At 57.0% G+C, this 17,086-nt stretch overlaps 1 long non-coding RNA gene across 1 annotated transcript; it reads left to right on the forward strand.

The window, feature by feature from the left end:
• The first annotated feature begins 4,143 nt into the window (after nt 1-4,143).
• LOC308183201 lies at nt 4,144-8,807 on the forward strand. The gene is made up of 4 exons (XR_013942335.1): nt 4,144-4,448; nt 5,190-5,932; nt 6,637-7,606; nt 7,872-8,807. It is a non-coding gene; the product is annotated as an uncharacterized lncRNA (long non-coding RNA).
• Nucleotides 8,808-17,086: the final 8,279 nt, after the last annotated feature.

Genomic DNA, 17,086 nt, shown 5'->3' on the forward strand with positions numbered 1-17,086 from the left:
CCTGCTGGGTCCAGACCCCTTCCTTGCAGTCTCTCCGAAGGCCGTCGGAGGGATTATTTTGTAGTTTTGTCTTTCCAGAGTGGGTTTGGATGCTTCAGCTGCATGAAAGTCTCGGAAGACGTACGTGGCACAGGGGCAGACAGACCCGATGTGGCACCTCTGTCCCTCGTGCCACCACCTCCCTGTCCCTCAAAGGGGGGTCTCGGTGGGTCTGTGCTGGGGACACGAGGTCTCCAGGAGCCCCCCGGAGCTGTGGCCGCAGCGCGGGGCTGCTCCCGGCAGGGCTGGTTTATCCGCAGCCCGAGCCGAGGCTGGAATTTACACTCAGCTAATCCAGCCAGCCCCAGAAATTAATTACAGTCTTGTACATTAAAAATTAACATAACCTTTCTGGATATATGTTCTTAGAGCACAGGAGCGGGCCAGAGTCCCTCAGCCGCCTGTAATTGGAGCTGCTTTCCTTCTCATTCTTTTCTCGCCCCCTGTTTTTTAGAGACGTGGACATTTCGAGTCATTAATCACGGAGCCCGGTGGCTGGTAAAGTTTAAGAGGTTTGTAATTGCATTGTGTCCTGGCTGCGGGAAGGGGCAGGGGGGAAGAGGTGTGTGCCTGCCATCGGAGGGGCATCCCTGGGCACGTGTAAGTGCCAAAATCCTGGCAGGATTTTGGAGTTACCCCCTGGAGATGGGCTGGAAGAGGTGCTGCTGCAGAATTGCTTGGCCATCTCCTGCGTCCTCTGCAGACACAGTTCCAGCAGGAGGGGGAAAGAAAGACAAAAACAAACTTGGGAGGCTCGAACGGGTTTCTGTGCCGTGGTCTGCAGGCATCCAGCCCCAGCAGATGCAGTCTGGGGTACGAGTGAAGCTGGGGGGTGATGGGCTGGGGGCTGAGCCCCTGCACAGGCTGAGCACCGGCAGGATGCGCCCCCACTGCTCCTCTCGCAGCTCTGCTGACGCGTGGTGGTGCGTGGCGTGGTGGCGGTGGGGTTGTTTTCGGATGGTTTGTACCTATTTTTAATGTGCTTCCAAGCACAGTGAGTGATAAGGGCTAGCAGGGCATCCCCGCAGGGGACTCGCTCTCACGCAGCAGCAGCGTGTCCCTGTGCTTCTGCCCATCCTGTGCACGGGGCTCTGCTTTCCTCCCCACCTCCCTTGACCAACATCCCCCTTACCGGGCGACACCTCCCAGCAAAACCCAACCCAAACCCAAGCATCATTCAGCCCTCAGCCAGTTCCATCCCCTCCAAAAGCGCAAAGCACCTGCCAGGCCCCTGGGCATGTTTTCTCTCCTCCTTCCCCATCTCCATTCCCTAAACCCCCCTCACCCTCTCCCAAACCGTCCCTTTTCCTTCCTCCCCCCCCAGCACCACCACCACCTCCCTCAGCCAGCCCGCCACTGCCGGGAGAGCCGGCTTGCTCCCATTGTGCTATCTTTGGGTCCTAAATTAAAATTTATGACATCTTGAAATGAGCAGTGAGGGTAATTTTGCTTCTGAGCGAAGATGCTAATGAGTCCCCTTAATGGCGTGAATAAGGAGTTGACGGGTCGTGTGTCACTTTGCGCAGCCCGTGCTGGTGGTGTAATGGCCGCAGTAAGTGTCTGTAATTATACCCTGTCTCGCTGTATTTTGGCAGCCGTTGTGGGAGAGCAGGCGGCTCGGCGGCGTGCGAGGCTGGGGGCAGGGAGAAGGGAAAAATCCCAGCCCCTCCCGCTCTCCCCGGGCTCGTCCCCTGCCTGGGGGCTTCGATGGGTGCAGCTCCGGGCGGTTGCGGGTGCTCTGCTCCTGTCCTGCGTCGTCTTCTCCCCTGTGAAACAAGGTCACGATCCCGCGTGTCCCCGTCCTCATCTCCAGCGCTGCGGCGAGGCGCTGGGATGGTGACAACCTGTTGGACCCGAGCGTGGGACGGCCCTGCTCAAAGCCGTGGGGTGACGCAGGGTCTGTCCTCACCAACCCCAAAACGCAGGGGTCTGGCTCTGCCCAGGGCATGCCCTCCACCGAGACCCCAGGTGCTCAGTGCCAGTGCTGTCCTGGTCTTTGCTCCCTTCCTGGCTGAGGTCTGATTTCATCCCTGGGGTCACTCGGGGCGATTGGCCTGACCCTGCTTTAATCCCTCGGGCGCATTCAGTTCTTCCACAGGCTGCCGAAAGCCTCCCGTGGAGACACAATTCTCATAGGGACAAGAAATTTGGCTCCTGTTGCTTTTATGGGGTATAAAACCACCCGTGTTCCCCTGGGCAGAAGCAGAGCGAGGGAGGGCTCCATCTCCTAGGGATTCTCTGTGCCTCCGGCCCGGTCCCGTGGCCTGGCAGAGATGCTGCCTCTGTCTCTCACTCTCAAAACTCCTTCAGACAACGAAACCTTCCAGTCCATGGCCGGGTTTATCATTTCATGGTGATATCCATCTGGGAAGGGGTTGGGTGGTGGCTGGGGGGGCCGTTGGGTGCGCTGCTCCCGTGGGTTGGGCTCTTTGGGACTGGCTAGTGCCTGCTGCAACACTGTGGTCTGCAATGAAGCCAAGCATTTCCCAGTGCATAAAATCAATGGGCAGGACCCCAAACACAAAGCAGTTGGCTTCCCGAGCCAGCCAGGTTTTAATTTGCTGGCTGCACAGCTGGAAACGTTGGCACCGGGGAAGTGCGCACCTTTGGAAACGTTTGGGAGCCCTGTGGGGTGTGTGTGCATGCTCGGAGGGTGGACTCGCACGGGGGAAAGTGCCCCCAGCAAGGAGGGCAAGGTTTTGCTGGCCTAGAGGAGAACAGGACGGGGAGCAGCTCACGGGAGGCCAGCTGCCAGGTTCGGGAGCTGTTTCCCCTCCCAGCTGCCGCGCTGACACATCGGAGCTTGTGCACCACAAGCGCGCCTTTGAAACGGGGCGAGCTGAGAAATCGCGAGCAGCTGGCTCTGTTCCTCGCATTTCTGGGCTCGTGAGCCTTCGAGCTGCTTGCACGGGGATGATTTACAGGCTGCAGACTTTCCCTGGTCTGTTTCTCTAGGTGGGTTTTTGTTTGTGTGCCTCCTGGAGCCCCGAGAGCCCTGGACATATTTCTTCCTCTCCTCCCCCTGCCTCATCCCACACCTCCCCTGGCGTGAGGAATCCCAGGGTGATCCCAGCCCTCGGATGGGGGCACCAGGGGCAGCAGATGGGACCCCTCACTGCGGGGGGGCACGGCGGCTGCTGCTGTGGGTGGTGGGGATGGGAATTATTCGCCCCCCATCTCCCCATCCCTCCTTCACATCTCTGTTCTGCTCTGCCATCACCAGGCACCTCCTTTGGCTGCCCAGGGCTTTTGGGGACCCCTCGCTGCCCAAGACTTTTGGGGACCCTTTGCTGTCCCCTCCTTGTGGCAGGGGGGCATTGGAGCTCAGAGAAGTGACCAAAGCTGCCCCGAGGTGTCCCACGGGGAGACGCAGGGTGCCCTAGGGGAGCACAGGTCTGCCAGGCTGGGAGGACGTGGGTTCAGCTCCAGCACTGACATGGCCATAAGCAAGTCACCGTCGTCTTCAGGCATAAGAGGGATGGTTACGAGAATTAAAGCACTTGGGAGCACAAAATTCTGCAGCTGCGGGGGCTGCGTGCTTGCTTTAAAGGAGTTGGGAGCTCCTGGGAGGTGAGGAGGCTGTGTGGGGGTGTCCCCAGCTGCCGGTGATGCCCAAAGCCAGGAGGGCAGCGGGGGCCCTGCACCACGCAGCCACGGCGAGGGGGCTTCGGCACCCCCCGGGGGAAGCCGAGCTCTGCCACGTCACCGCCCGCAGCATCCAGAAACGTGCCTGGTCTGGGGCTCCGAGCGGCGGCGGTGGATTAAAGGGCGATATCAATAAACCCCGGCGAGCTGTTAGCAGGCTGCGGCGAGGGCTGGCAAGCTGGCTGCTTCCCCGCGCCGGGGAGATCATGACCATTGAAATATTGAAGTACTTGCATATAAACTGCGCTTTCAAGTATTTTTGACAAGGGTACTAATTAAATCTTAATTGACACTGCACTAATTAGCTTCTTAATTACATGGAACCACATAATTAGCAGCACACTCTGTGCTAATTGTTAATTAGGAAAACCAGGCTTCCCCCTATGCCCCCCCCACCACCAATCCCTCCCCTCCTGTTGTCGTTTTTAACTAAAGAGCCTCTGGTGGGAGGAAGAGGAGGAGGAGGAGGAGGAGGAAGGGGGGAGGCTGCGCCCCCAGCACCCGGGGTGCTGGGACTGGGACAGGGACACGTGGCTCCACGTGGAGCTTGGGCAGGGGAAGGGGCTGTGCCCACCCAGGGGTGAGAGATGCTGGGGGCACCCAGTGCTCGTTAGGGGTTGTTAATGATCAGGTACTGGTGATGTGGCATAGCCACACTGGGGACATCCCCAGGAGGTGCTGTGCAAGCCACGTGCCTGCACCTTGCTCCTGGCAGCGCAGCATGCGTGTCCTTCCCCAGAGAGGCAACTTTTCCCTTTTGGCAGGTCCGTCCACTTGCTCCCTTTATCCCCTTGGTTTTTCCCCTTTTCCTTCCTTGCTCCACCTCTCCCTGCCAGACAGCAGTGGTTGGTTGCCTGTTATCGCAGGGGCAGCAACGCTTTGCCTCAAGCACACCTTTCTCAGCCCAAATTCCCCCTGAGCTCAGCTGGCCGCTTGCTTTGAGGATGCTTCAAGCAGCACGCTTACCTGCTGCGCGTTCACGTCAGCTGCGGTGGCTTTGCTCCCCAGGAGGATTTCCATTTTTTGGCTGCTCTGTGCCCCTCCGGCATGCAGGGTCAGGGCTTGTGTGTGCCTTAGGGCCAGGTTGGTGTGGGGCTGCGCCAGGCCGGGCACCGCGTTTAAGCTCCCTGCTTGGTTTGGGAGAGGATTTGCTCTGGATCTGGCTGTGCCGCTGCCACGTGGTGCGATGCTCTGCAAAGCTTCGCTGCTCCAGAGCCTGCTGCACCTTGCTGTGCTCGTGCCCCTGTCCAGCTGCTCCCCAAAAACCCTTTGGCCACCTGGGGATCACAGCCACGGGGTGAAGCCCTGTACCCCAGTTTGCCATGCCCAGAATCCGCTGCCTTTGATGCATCTCCCTGCCCTAAAAGCTGCACCAACAGCAGCCTCACCCACCAGCACCCATCCTCACGGCCGGAGCAAAGCCCAAACCCCCAGGCTGCAGTTTTGCAGGTCTCTCCCTCTCTCTCCTTTTTATTTATTTTTTTATTTTTTTATTTTTTTAATAGTGCAGTTTTCCAGGAATTTTTAAAACGGCTTAACACCTGCCGGGGAGTTCGTCTTTCACAAGAGCCCAGAGGAGCGTGGTGCAGCTGGGAGGGCGCAGCCCCCTGTTTATGGGGAGAGAGGCGGAGGGGAAAGGAAAATATCTGTATTTTCACCAGGGAAAAAGAGGAGGAAAAGGGAAAAAAAAAAATGAAGAGGTGAGAAAATTGCTCACATTTGACAAATCTTTCTAATTAGGGGCCAATTATGTCCTCAGATTCCTAATTGGGATTCCGGCAGGTTTTCAGGCTTGTAGGGTAATTACAGGCTCGTAATTCTATTAAGATGGAAATTTGGGAGAAATACCTTATCATAACATTTAGATTTTGCCATCTGTGTTGACGGGCGGGAAGGGGGGTGCTTGCACTCCGCGCTTGGGAGCCCGATCCTCTGCTGCTGCCTGCCAGCGCTGCCAGGGGCTGAGCCTGGCTCTGGGGGACAAAACCAAGCGGGGCAGAGGGGGCTCAGCATCGCCTCGGCGCCTTGGGGGCTTGCTGGGGTCTGCAGGGCGCTGGGGGTGTGGATTTAAGCGCAGATCCCTGGGGTTGTGCTGGGATGGACGGGCTGAACGCGCTGAGACCCATCCCTGTCCCATCCAGCGCCACCACCCTCGTCTCTGAGCATCACCCGGGTGTTGCTAAACAGAAATAACCACGATGATCCTCCTTCCTGATCTGGAGAAGAAGAGAGCTCAATTCATCTCCAGGTGACCCCAATTTTCATTTGCACTGATGTTCACTTGGGTGGTGGGACCGCAGCTTGTAACCCACCCCCGGGGCAGGGCTGGTGCCTCCTGGAGCATCACAGACTTGGGGGCTGGCAGCCAAAACCAGGAGGGAGAAAACAAAACCTGGGCTGGAGGGAGAGCACTGTACCCAAATACTCAGTTTAACCCCAGCTGAAGTGTTTCATGCTGATTACGCTGGCCATCAAACAAGCAGCCCCTTCCCCTTTCAAAGCAGGGAGAAAAAAAATGCTTTATTTAAAATAAAAAATAATGACCACTGACATATTTTGTTTCAACAACTGTAATATTTCCCTTTTTTTTCCTGTTAAATTATGCGCAGAAGCTGTGCAACCTGGCTCAGGCCCACCAACGGCTAGGGTTGCTGTGACTGCACCCTATCTCCGTGGGGAATTTGGGGGGCCGGGGGGGTCCAGCTGCAGGGGCACAGGGCGCTGGGTGCTGACCCTGGGTCTGAGCAAGGTGCCCGGGACTGATGCCCATGGCACGGACAACTGCCTGGAGCCCCCGGGGACCCCGTGTACAGTCCCAAATCCCAAATATTCCAGAAAACCAAGTTTCTCAGTGGGAAATTCCCCCTCTCTCCCAGAGCGGTGGCTGGGCTGGCGCTGAAGGTGCATTCTCTGGCTGGTGCTGTTGCAAACCGGGGGTCTCCTGCTCCGCAGGGGGACATGCCGAAGGTGGGAGCTTCAGCGTGGAAGCAGGAGCCTTTTGCTCCATCAGCGGGAGCAGCAGCCCCCGCAGAGAGGACAAAGACCTGCGTTGTTTCCTGCCCTAATTCGGAGAGGTGCCTCCCTCGCCGCGCTGCACGTGCCGCGGAGCCGCGCCTGGGTGGGTGACGGGGACGCGGGACAGAGGTAAAATGTTTCACCCAGCTGCTGGGACACCTCTGCTGCAGCACCGGGGACGTTTGGTGCCAGCCGGGGCTGCCGGGTCCCCACGAGGGCACAGCTGCAGTTTGGGGCTCCCCGCGTTGCGGCGCTGAGATTTCTTTTCCTCTTGGCTCGTGAAGCCAGCTGTGGGTAATTATTTTAATCTGTGTTACTGGGCGGGAATGCAGCTTCTTCTGGATCTGTGAATTTATACTAACACTGGAAAAAAAAAAAAGAAAAAGAGAGAAAGAGAAGAAGAAAACCCTCCTCTCCGTAAGAGTCTTGCTTGCTTTGATCTTTTGTCTAAGGCCTCTTATCGGGACGAGAGTAGGTTTACATGCTGGAAGATAGGGGAATAATACTCAGCAGAGATAAGCTGCAGCCCTGGCTCGCCTTTGTGTGGCAAATTTGATAGTACTGGGAAAATGTTTACTGGGAGACTCTGGGAGAGAATTAGTCCCCAGCGCAGCTGAGAAAAATAATTGCTTTGCATTGTAATTAAAGGGTTTGGGCTCTGCCCCCTGCCCCGGGCTGGGGTTGCAGGGAGGCGTTGCTTTGCAGGGAACCCCTTGGCATTCCTGGTGGAGCCCATGGGGGGGTGACAGACGTGTCAGGGTGCCACCACCGCTGTGTGGACACAGCCAAAAATCCTACAGAATGGCTCGAGGGAGCTGCAACCCCTCAGGGCATTGCTGGAGCTCAGCGGGACTGTCTGCAGCTCTGCGCCATGGGCACGGGGAGATGGAAGCACTGGGTTGTTTTGGTGAGGATAAATGGGGAAAGGGAAATATTGGCATCTAGATACAATCCCCATGTTGCTTTTGGCGTTGTCACCAGCTCCAGGGTTGCAGCAGGAGCCGTGTGTCGGAGCAGGGCTTGGGGTTTCCCCTCGGCTGCATCCAGCCCCGCTGGAGCAACCCCGACAGCTCCCGAGCATCCGCAGCAAAATCCGGAGATGAGGGAGGAGGAAGGAAAATCCTGATGAATTTCTGCTGTCCGCTCTGAAGTGAGTTTCCCAACTCTTACAGGTGCCAGGAGGAGTTTCCAGCCGGCTCCATCAGCATCTCCAGGCACCGCCTGGCAAGGACATCGTCCCCCCGGGGATGGGGGCTCAAGGGGATGCCCAGGGGTCACCGAGGAATGGTCCCCCCACCCGCCACAGCATAATCGGTTCCCTATTAATCTGGCATTTTATTATTATTATTATTGTTATTATTATTAAACATTTCTCTTCTCCCAAATCATCTCATAGCTGTGGCGAGGTCCCTGGTAATAGCTCCATAAATTTCAGCCATAAAAAGTAATGGAGGGAGACAAATGAGATAATTAGGAATAAATCTTGGCGAGGTCTCTATTCATCAACATCCCCCAGAACCGGCCAATATTCCAAATCATTAGCAAAGCCCGTAATTAACAAAGAGCCAAGGCTTCCAACGTTAATAAAGCTCTCTCAACTCTATATTATCAGGTAGCGGCTGACGAATCAGCCCTGTTAATATTATGGCCTTTGTTAAGGATCTTCTTTCTTTCTCCCTCTTTTTTTTTTTTTTAAAGCTAAAAACTGTGTCTTTTTTTATTATTATTCTGCTAAATTTTAATTAGATTTTGCATGTGCATCTGTAGAGGGCAAGTGAGGGGACAAAAGGACAGGGTTTTTTTTGTTTTCTATTTGGGGATAGTAGCAAAAGAACTTGATAGATTATTTTTCTCCCCATCTTACTACTTTTATGTATTGGTCTGCATCTCTACACTCTTCTGCAGGGAGGAGTCCTCATGGTAACAGCCAACTTTTTTTTTTGTTAAAGCTGGCACCAGATGCCCAGAAACCCCCCAGACCATCTCCAGGTGGGATAATTGCACAGCAGCCACATCATGAGGACAAGTCCCTCTTTAACCCCCCTCTCTAAAAATGCTGATGGATTTATGCCCCATCAGCGTTTTTATTTTATTAACCAGAGTGCTGCTGTGCTCATGCAAATAGGAACAGGAAAAGGGAGAGGTGTGGGAAGGGTGGGTGGCTTCGTGCCTCAGGCTTGGACAGGGAAGCGCGGCAGCGCAGGGGAGGATGCGGCCGCAGGAGATGCTGACCAGGGCTGGCAGCTGCCCCCTGCCCTCCAGCCCTCGCCCCCCTGTCACCAAGCTGGACAAGCTCCTTTTAAGAGCTGGTGAACCCTGAGGTTACCCCAGGAAAGGTGAGAGCTGTTCTTAGGGAAGGGGTTTTGATGCTCTCACAACGCTGCTGTCTGCACAGGGCAGTGACATTCGTCTGTGTTGCTTGGTTTGGTGGGAACAGGCAGAGGACTCTGGCCCATGCTGTCCGAAAGCCACGGAGGGAAAGAACAAAGTGAGAAAACCTGGTACATGTCCCGGCAAAACTCTTCATAAGACAAAAGTCAAAACTCCCCAGAGCTGGAAAAAGCAGCAGCAAGGAGCTGAGCCAGCCCCCAGCCAGCCCCAGGGGCACAGGGCACCCCCATCTTAGGAGCCGAAGCACTGAAGCGTTACGTGCTCTGAGAGCATTTCCTACCTCTCTGCAAGCGGTTTTATTAAGTGAGAATTTATCAGGGGCTTTTTTTTTTTGTAGTTTGTGCAACCATATCGTGAAAGGGCATTTCGCTACATTTCTGCCATGTGCCATTTTTATGGCACCAGACTGAGCCATCGTCAATAGCAGCCTCTATTGAACATGAAATAGTCGGGGCAATAAAAAACCTTTATTGAAAATAATTCAGTGTAAACATGAAACCAAGGGGACATAAACCACAGCCTGGAACAGAGCAAGCTTTACAGGATGCTACCATGTTATGCACACCCAGCAAACCCCAAACAGAGCAGCTCAAAGGGACCAAGGGGCACCCAGCAGGGACGGTCCCAGCCCGCACCACACTCTGCTTTGTGCCCAGCGAGTCCTTGCTGAGGCCACAGCAATTTCTGGAGCAAGTCAGCCCCTATTAGGGCAGCTGTATTAGGCATAAGGAGTGTTCATGTCCTCCCTGTAAGGAAGGGGTATCGATACTCGTCCCAGGAGGGTGAGTTCAGAGGTGCTTACGGGCAGCACAGAGGAGCATTGACCCAAAAATGGTCCCTGGGGGTCCAAGCCAGGATGTGCCCTGCCAGGCAGCCTGGGCTGCTGCCGGGCTGCTCAAAACTGTAAGTAGGAAAATAATCAAAGGGCTATTTATGTGCCGTGGCCACAACAGCTTCCCCTTTACAGCCAGGAAATACTGCCTGGGATGTAAATGTTCGCCTCCCTTATTTGCTTCCTTTCTCCTATGGAGGAGTGTTTGCTCTCAATTAAGAGGCTGTAGGAGAGCCAAAGGCTGGTCTGGCAGACGGGCTGCGGGACTGGGGCACTGAGAAGGGTTTTGGAGAGGGGTTTCCTCCTGGCACAAGCCCAGGGTCATCCCTGCACAGCCTGGAGCAGGGCAGCACCCCATGCTAGGTGCTCCGCAGGGCCTGGATGCCAGCACTGACGTTTGCAGTTTAAAGAGGCTGGGTGGGAAGGGGAGAAGGGTTTGTATTCCTACTTGATGCCTGAGCAAGGTGAAACGAGCTAGCCCTGCTGTCTACCACTCAGAGCTGTGCCCACAAGGCCAGCCTTGCTCTGCACTCCAGTCCATGGGGATAATGGTGGCTGAAGCATGCACAGAGCTGCTCTCACTGCAGGTTTGGAAAGCACCATGTAAATAAAAAAACCCTCTGAAGCAGCCCCGCTCCAGGCAGCAGTGGCTGTGTGGTTGCTACAGAGCTGCTCAGTCCTTCAGTACGAGACACAGAGATGGAGGACACAGAGCTGGGGGTCCCGAGCACCCGGTGTAGTCCTTCACACCAGCAGGTGAGTGGAGCCCCAAATCTCTACTGCTTTGGAAACAACCCTGGGATCGAGTTAGCTTGGCAATACAGCCCACGAGCAGGCCTGCAACAAGCACTTGAGGAACTCCAGGTCCTTACAGAGGCTGAAGTTTTCCAGGAGAACAGAGCCAAGGGGCACCACAGGAACCTGCCTGTGACCCCAGCCACCCTCCTCTGCTTTACAGGGGGAAGGGGAGGGCGTGCTTACCTTGGCAGCTCACTGCAGTCCATCCCCCTTACCCAAGCCAAGAGAGCCTTGCCTTGCCGAGACCCTTTTATACCCCAGCCCCTGGGCAGGTGGTTCCCCATCACTGCTGCGATTCGCTGCCGGGAGATTTCTTCTGCCATCTCCACCACCATGCTAACGCCCGGCACCTGGCTGGTCCCCGGCCCGGGGCTGAGCGAGACCCCTGAGAGCCAAGCAGCCCAGAAGCCCCCTGTTTGTGGGGCTGAGCACAGGGCAGATCAGAGCCAACCGGCCCTTCAACTGCCAAAGCAGCCTCCGACAGCTCTTTTAATGTCTCTTATAAGGATTCCCCCCCCACACACACACACGCAAGGGAATTGTCTTTTGGGCTAGAGGCTGCTTCAGATCAAATGCTGCGAAGTCTTTGCTGACCTGATGGATGGCACCCAGGGGTGCAGGTGCTGAGCAACGAAAATGGGCCGCTCGTGTCCGGATTTCCCACACGAGGAGCCGACCAGAGGTCGGGCAACTGGGCCCAGTGCGAGGGTGGCGGGGAGGCTGGGAGAGGAGGCCGGCCCTTCACTAGAGGGCAGCAGCATGCCAACAAAACCAGCTCCGAATCCGTGCGGTTGGGGATTAAGCAGGTGGGAGAGCCCGAAGAACTTCACACCTTGGTCGAGCTGGCATCGAAAGGCACCGGCTCGAGTGGAAGAGGCCGGGTTTGGGCTGCCCGAAAAGCCCGGCTGCGATCGCAGAGCGCGGCCGACCCCGCGCTGGGCGCGAGGGGCTGAGCCCCGGCGCAACGTGTCCGGTCGCTCACAACAGCTGGAAGCCATCTCGGAGCAGCCGATGCGCAGCGAGGGGCGAGCGGCGCGATGCTCGCGCGGCCGGCGGAGGCTGAGCGCGAATGAAAGGCGGCGCGGCGATAGCCGGGGTTGGATTTATTGCAAAGCAAAAAAAAAAAGAAAAAAAAGGCGGCTCGGAGGCGTGAGGTTACTCGGGTAATCGCCAGCACAGGCTGCTCACCCAGCAGCGTGTGCGTGTTAAAAGAGTTCCCTTCGTGCTGCCAGAGTCTTGAGTAAAATAACTACGATGAGCACCAGCGAGAGGCTTTTCTGCCTTTTGCAGTGGCACGAGGCGCACAGCCTCAAGCAGCAGCCGGACACCCGGCGGTGCTGAGCACGCACACTGCAACTCAGCTCCTTAAATCTTAAAATCTTATAATCTTTTGTAGTCCATACTTGAGAACAGGCATAGGCACTAACAAGCTTGGGAATCAATGGGGCTTGGGTGGACATGGAGCTTGGAGCCAGCAGCCCCATCTCCCTCCAGCACCAGCAGTGCTGGCAAATAATTAACACCGAACGGCAGTGCAGGGGACGGCTCCTGGATTGCTGAGGGGCTGCTGAGCCCTGGTAATTGCAAACGAGAGGGCAAAGGGGACGTCTCCAGCATGGGGAGGGGAGAGCAAACAAGGCCGGGGCATCCCAGTGCTCGGGAAAGCCACCCAGAGCCAGATGAAATCCAGAGGCTGCTGCTGGGACGAAGCCTCTAACAGCAAGATAACGCGGATAGCAGCACCAGGGAGGGCACATAAAAATGAGTACGAGCAGATGAGTGCATAAAAATATGTCTCTGTGTATATATGTGTGTTTGGCTATATATATGTGTGTGTGTGTCTATATATATGCAGAAAGGGATATATATAAAAAAATATGTGTCTGTATGTATATATACACACCCCTGCCAGACTCTCTGGCATCTAGCAGGGTCTGTCTCACACACGCACAAATGGACGGAGGAGGCAGGGGGCTCGGGTCACCCCCACGTACCACCACCACATCTGTGCACGCGGGGAAGGCGGTGGGTGTGAGCGGGAGCCCACACGAGGCCGAGCACGTAAAGAGGAGTGAATTTAATGTGTGGGAGGCGACCGGCTGCTCGCTCTGTCACGCACGTGTGCGCAGCGTGTGCCAACTTTCCCTGCTTTGGGAGGGACGAGCGCTTTGGTCTCAAAGCAAAGAAGAAAAAAAAAAAACGGTGCCGCTTTTTTCACTCTATAACTCACCGCGGCCTTTCGGTGCGTTTCGGCGTGGGGTTAAAGGTAGGGCTGAATTTTCCTCCCCAGATATTCCCGTTAATGGCTTTCAAATGTTGGCATCCCCGACGGGTGCCTGCGCATGTGTGTGTGTGTGTTGGCTGCCGGCGCTGTCTCCCGGCACGGCGAGCTCCCCAGCTCCCAGATATTTCAGCTAACTCCGTCTCCTCTCCGGTTTCAGCTGCGTTTTTAAAGAAAACAACTCCCACCGACTGCAGCAGGAAATCACTATTTGGGTTTATGAGGCACCTCTTCCTGACGGGCTGCGCGGAGACGGCTCTGCTGGCTCTGCGAGGTCGGTCCCCGGCCCGGCGGCGTCGCACGCGGACCCTCGGCATCGGAGAGGGGCAGGGGGACACGGGAAAGACGCTCCTGCGAGGGCTGCAGCTTCTGACAGCAGAAAGAAAGGAGATGCTTGAGCTGATCGGGCTTGTGTCGGCTCCTCAAATGAAATAGGGGAGAGGAGAGGCAAGGGGGTGTCTTTGGTGCACAGAGCTGTGCGCATCGAGGCACTGAAGGTGTGAGAAATTTTAGTCAAATGAAAATAAACTCACTCTGAATTTTATTGGCCACGTTTCCCCTGCTCTGTACTTACAGAGGACCCAGGACATGGCTCTTAGGTCATGCCCAGAGGATGCAATCAGCCCGGGCAAGGACATGTATCAGCAGCGCTGCTGGGGCAGGATCCAGCCGTCCCATGGCTGGTCCCTGGGTGTATGTGCCCATGGGCACGTGTACGTGTGTATAACCCCTGGGGACCTTGGTCCAGCTGTGCTGCACATCCTGCCTTCATCCCACGTTGTGTCCCCAAGGTCTTGGTGTTTTTTTGGGGGGGCAAAGCCCTGCCCTGCCCTGTTGGTGCCCTGCCCTGTTGGGTGCCCTCCCTGTTGGGTGTCTGGCAGCGCGCAAGGGGCTCACGGGGCTGCTCGGCCCTGCTCCTCTGCAGTCACCCAGCAGAGGGTTAACAAAACCCCTCCTGCATTTTCCTTCTCCAACTTGGTAGCAAGGCAGAACGTGGAGATATACGGTCTCCGCTTGGGTCCCGGCCCCCAAGGCTGGCTGGAGGAGGCAGTGCTTGCAGGCAGCTTGCTCTTTGGCAGCGAAACCCGCCGGCGGTGGCCAATTCTGCACCGCTGCAGATATTGCTGAGCTCAGACGGCTTCTGCACCCCCCCCTTCCCCAGAGACACGAGACCTTTCTGTGTAATCCCCACTGCTGACAGCAGCGCAGGGCCATCCCACCCCACACCCACAACCCACTGCCACGTGGAGCAAAGGGGCTGGGTGCCGGGCTGGCACCCCAGGAACCGGCACCGAGCGTCCCCCCCGGCACGGGTACGTGCACAGCACCAGGACACCGAGCAGTGATGGTGAACACAGGCTCCGGGGGGGGGTTCGCTGCCCAACAAACCCTTTCCAGCACCTTGCACACGTGCAGGATGGCAGAGATTAGCCGTCACTGAAGGTCCCGGGATTTTTCCTCTGTCAGATGCTCGCGCTCCTTGCAGGTTTGGGATCAAAGGCGAAACCAGCGCCGAGCAGATCCCGTGGGACGCCAGGGATCTCGGAGAGCGGGGAAAAAGTGATGCTGTCAGGCCTGCGGCCTCAAGCTGCTTTTTGGGGAAGGGTGAAAGCGAGGAGAGGAGCTGGTGGACCTGCAAAGCTAATTCCTTCCAGCTGTTGTCAGTCTGGCAGGCTCTCAAAGGAAGTTTAATAGACTGCAGTCGGCTCCCCTCGGCCCGTCCCCCCATCGCCGCGCTGCGAAGGCAGCCCAGCAGAACCAGGGATTACACGAGCTGCCGCGTCTTCCAGAGCCCTAGATTTTCTTTTTTTGCTTTTGGCTCTGGCAGTGTTTTCGTGTGTGTGTGTGTGTGTGTGCACGCATGCACATGTGAGATGCCGTCCTCTCACTTCCAGCCAAACCTGCCCCTGTGGTTGCGGTGTGTTAGATGGGGCAGGGAGTGCACGGGGCCAGGATGGGGAGCACGGAGCAGGAGTGGGAGCAGGAGCGGGATCAGGAGCAGGAGTGAGAGTGGGAGCAGGAGTGGGAGCAGGGACGGGACCGGTGGTGAGGAGGAAGGAGGAGACGGCTCCGTGGGCCTCCTTGCTGGAGCGCACCCCAGTCCGCCGTGTGAACAGGGAGGAAACAGGATGAAGAAAGTATTTGGAGTGGAAAAATAAAAACCCTCTCACTTGCTTTATTGATTGTGATTGTAGACAGAAATAGCCCAGGCTGCTGAAAGCAATCACCACCAAAGGAGCAGAGGCGCATCCGCACCGCCCGTCCCCACAAGCATCCTCCTGCTGCCCACAGCGATGGGGCCGGAGGGGCTCGGCCGTATCCTGATGGGTGCTGTGCCCCTACACACCGCGCTGCCCGCTGACAACACTCGACAATAAACGTCCATTATTAATACGTTCAATGTCCCAGCTGTAATAAATTGCCCGCAGAGAGAGAGGCAAGCGAAAGCCCTGAAGGCAACGAGTGTTGCAGCTCTCCCTGCCCTGGGTGAGGTCTTTGGGGAGGCACTTTGGGTTATCAGCAGAGGGATCAGGGAGCAGGGGGGCAGGGGGCTACCCCAGCAGCACAGCCACGTATAGGATGAACAGCATGCCCACCACGTAGTCCTCATCCTGGGCAGACAGACCCATGTCAATTTGGGAACCGGTCACCGAGCTTTAACAGAGCGATGCTATTGCAGACGCTCAATAATTTAATGAGTTTTATCCTGTTTCATTGAATTCCTTCGGTGAGGACCCCGGCCGGGCTGGGGGGAGGACGCAGATGAGCCTGGGCACCCAGCACAGCCCAGCCTGCAGGGCCAGCACCTGCTTGGGCACGGTGTGACGGCGCCCAGCTCCCAGCAGCTTGCAAGGGAAGCGTGAAAACCAAGTGCCGGCAGGAGAGTAATTAGTTAAAAACTGAGCACATCTGCTGTTAATTAATTCCCAGGCAGGAGGGTTAACCCCTGCCTTCCCTGGTGCTTTGCAAGGTGCACGGCCAGCAGCAGCTCGCATCCAGAGGAAGGTTTGCGCTTTGCTTTCCGAGCCCTTGCCAGGCACTCGGGCAGCTCAGCTCCGTCATTGCCACATCCCAGTGCCCCCGAGCCAATTTTCAGGAGCAGCTGGGGTATGAGCAGAGCAGCCAGCGCTGCCCAGGGTAGCACATGTTTTTTCCAAACCCAGGCTTGGAAAAAAAGGGCCTAAAAAAAAATAAATCTGGCCGTGCCCCTGCCAGTGCCCAGTAAAGCCAGCGGAGGAGGTCGGCCCCCTGGGGGCAGAGCATCACTTGGCGGGGCTGGGCTGCGCTTTTGGGTAGCCCTGCAGAGGCACCGGGTGCTGTTTTATTTGCATTTTTTTTGGAGGCAGCCATCACTAAAGTACATCTGTAGGCGTGAATATCACATACACTCAGCAGCACATCATGCTCCGCGCAGAGCCCGGCGCTGCTCCCCCCTCCAGTGGGTGAGGACCTGGTCCTTGGGGACAGCGTGGAACTGCTCCCAGTTCACAAGGGCTTTTGGAACTGGGGAAACTGGGTGCACAGGGTGCGTGCCATCCCCCCCCACAGGGAGGGGAGGATCTGGGACACAAGCGTGCACAGCACCACCAGCCGCGGGGCCCTCCTGCACCGGGGAATCTGTTCCCCATTAAGCGGCTCCGGCAGCAGCGCTCGTTACCGCGGCTGGTGGGGAGAGCGGCCCTGCCAGCTCCAGCCTCCCTAATTAGCACCACGAGTGAGGCCAGGCTGGGGAAGGCCGGCGCCTCCGTCCCTCCTTGCCAAGGATGCAAACGGCTTGGAGCCGAGCCGCAGCCAGAGCCTGTGGCAAAGCTCCCACCGGCTCCGCGATGGGGCCCCGCTCCCGTCCGTCCCGGGGCGGGCAGCGAAGTGCAGCCCCCCCAGGTTCTTCGTCCTGGGGCTCAGCTGCATTTTGGGAAGGGTTCAAGGCTTTATTTGCCACCCTGAGTCCTCGCCCTGTGCGTGGGGTGGAGGAAGGCTGCTCGCACCGTCCTCTTCCCCTCCGTGCACTTGCCCTGCGCTGGGCTCCGGCCGCCTTTCGCTCACCACTAAAAATAGGTTTCATGGCTGAGCCGCAGCCCCGGAGG

This window comes from Anser brachyrhynchus (genome assembly GCF_964034855.1).
Source record: "Anser brachyrhynchus genome assembly, chromosome: 27".
In the NCBI taxonomy this organism is placed as follows: domain Eukaryota; kingdom Metazoa; phylum Chordata; class Aves; order Anseriformes; family Anatidae; genus Anser; species Anser brachyrhynchus.